At 38.3% G+C, this 2,493-nt stretch overlaps 1 pseudogene; it reads right to left on the reverse strand.

Annotated features, from left to right (window-relative positions):
* Positions 1–879: 879 nt before the first annotated feature.
* Positions 880–1,681, reverse strand: LOC141413628 (NADH-ubiquinone oxidoreductase chain 4-like; annotated as a pseudogene).
* Positions 1,682–2,493: the final 812 nt, after the last annotated feature.

Genomic DNA, 2,493 nt, shown 5'->3' on the forward strand with positions numbered 1-2,493 from the left:
GTATTCAGGATAGTTTTTGTTTTTGTAAAAGTCTGTTAGGGATATTAGAATGGGGTATGTAAGGATGGTAAATATTATGATTATAGATGAGGTTAATATGTTTATTACTTTTATTTGGAGTTGCACCAATTTTTTGGTTCCTAAGACCAACGGATAGCTACTATGCTTTAAAAGTAAGAAAGCCATATTTTTAGGTATGGTGGCATGAGTTAGCAGTTCTTGCATACTTTCTTGGTAAATAAGAAAATTTTATTTTCTGATTCTAGATTCACAATCTAATGTTTTTGTTAAACTATATTTACAGAATATTGTGCCGAGAATGATCTTTGGATTTAAAGATAGTAGGAGTAGGGGGAGTAAGTGGAGGAGGACTAAGAAGTTTTCTGGTGTGAATGATGGATGAATGTTGTTTATGTGATAGGTAGGCTTGCCTCGTTGAGTTGTGGTTAATATATATAGGGTGTATAAGGCTGTGATTAGTGTGTTAGTTCCTATAAGGAGGATGGTGAAGTTGGATCATGAGAATGAAGAGATGATGATTATTAGTTCTCCGGTTAGGTTAATTGTTGGGGGTAGTGCGAGGTTGGTTAAGCTTGCAGTAAGTCATCATAGAGCTATTAGTGGGAGTATTGTTTGTAGGCCTCGAGTTAGAAGTATGGTTCAACTATGTACTCGTTCGTAGTTTGTGTTTGCTAGGCAGAATAGGACTGATGAGGTTAGACCATGGGCTACTATTAGTGCTATAGCTCCTATAAAGCTTCATGGGGATTGGATTAAGATGGCGATGATTACTAATGCTATGTGGCTGACTGATGAGTATGTGATTAGGGATTTTAGGTCTGTCTGTTGTAAACAAATTGAGCTGGTCATTACTATGCCTCATAGTGAGAGTAGTATAAATGGGTATATTATGTGGTTTGTGACGGGTGATAGGAGGATGGTGACTCGTATTATAACATATCCTCCTAGTTTTAGTAGAACAGCTGCTAGTACTATGGAGCCAGCAATAGGTGCTTCAACATGGGCTTTAGGTAGTCATAGGTGTAGTCCATATAATGGTATTTTAACTATAAATGCTATTATGCATGCTAGACAGAGCAGGTCGTTTGGTCGTGATAGGTTTAGTTGCTCTGAGTAGTTGTTTAGGATGTGAAGGTTTAGGGACCCTAGAGAGTTTTGTAGGTAGATTAATGCGACTAAAAGGGGCAGGGATCCAATTAGTGTGTAGAATAGGAAGTATAGGCCTGCGTTAAGTCGTTCTGTTTGGTTTCCTCATTGTGTAATGATAATTAGTGTAGGAATTAGTGTGGCTTCAAATAAGATGTAAAATAAGATTAGTTCTGTGGATGTAAATGTTATAATTAATAGGACTTGTAGTAGTACTAGTATAGTAATATACATTTTTTTTCCATTCTGCTGGTTCTTTGTTCATGTGTTGTTGACTAGCTGTAATTATTAGTGGTAGTAATCAGGCTGTTAGGATTAATAGAGGGGTGGAGAGGGAGTCTGAGGAGAATAATAGTGAGAAGTTAAGGCTGTTTTCATTTGATTGGTTTAGGGTAAGTAAGCATAGTATACTGATTAGTAGACTGTAGGCAATGGAGTTAATTCAGATTATATTGTTCTTTGAAAATCATGTTATAGGGATGAGTATGATTGTGGGTATAATAATTTTTAGCATTGTAAGAGGTTTAGGTTTTGTACATAGTCCGTTCCGTATGAGTTTGATATTCTAACTAGTAGGGCCAGTCCTACTGCGGCTTTGCAGGCTGCGAAGACTAGGATGATAATGGGGAACATAAAATGGAATTTTAGTTGTCGAGTTAGGCATACTAGTAGGAATGTGGAGCCAATAATTACATGTAGGCCATGAAATCCTGTTGCTATGAAGAAAGTTGAACCATAAATGCCATCGGAGATTGTGAATGAAGTTTCAAAATATTCTGAGGCTTGTAGGAGGGTGAAGTAGATGCCTAGTAGGATAGTGATTGATAGTGCTTGGATTATATATTTTTTTCAGTTTCCTTCCATTAGACTGTGGTGGGCTCAGGTAATGGATATGCCTGATGCAAGAAGAACTGATGTGTTGAGAAGAGGGACATCTAAGGGGTCTAGTGGGTTAATGCCGGTGGGTGGTCAGCAACCTCCTAGTTCTGGGGTTGGGGCAAGGCTTGAGTGGTAAAAGGCTCAGAAAAATCCAGCGAAGAAGAATACTTCTGAAACAATAAACAGTACTATTCCGTATCACAGCCCTTTTTGAACAACTGGTGGCCTTGGAATGTGCCTTCTCGTACTACATCCCGTCATCATTGATATATGGTTAGTGAGTTGGTGAGCAGTCCTAGTGTTAAAAGGAATGTAGAGTTAAAGTGGAATCATATTGCTAAGCCTGTTGTTATTAGGAGGGTGGATAATGCTCCTGTTAGTGGTCATGGACTTGGGTTAACTATGTGGCAAGCATGAACTTGGTGGGTCATTATGTGTTGTCATGGA

Source organism: Castor canadensis, chromosome 11 (assembly GCF_047511655.1).
Source record: "Castor canadensis chromosome 11, mCasCan1.hap1v2, whole genome shotgun sequence".
Classification (NCBI taxonomy): Eukaryota; Metazoa; Chordata; class Mammalia; order Rodentia; family Castoridae; genus Castor; species Castor canadensis.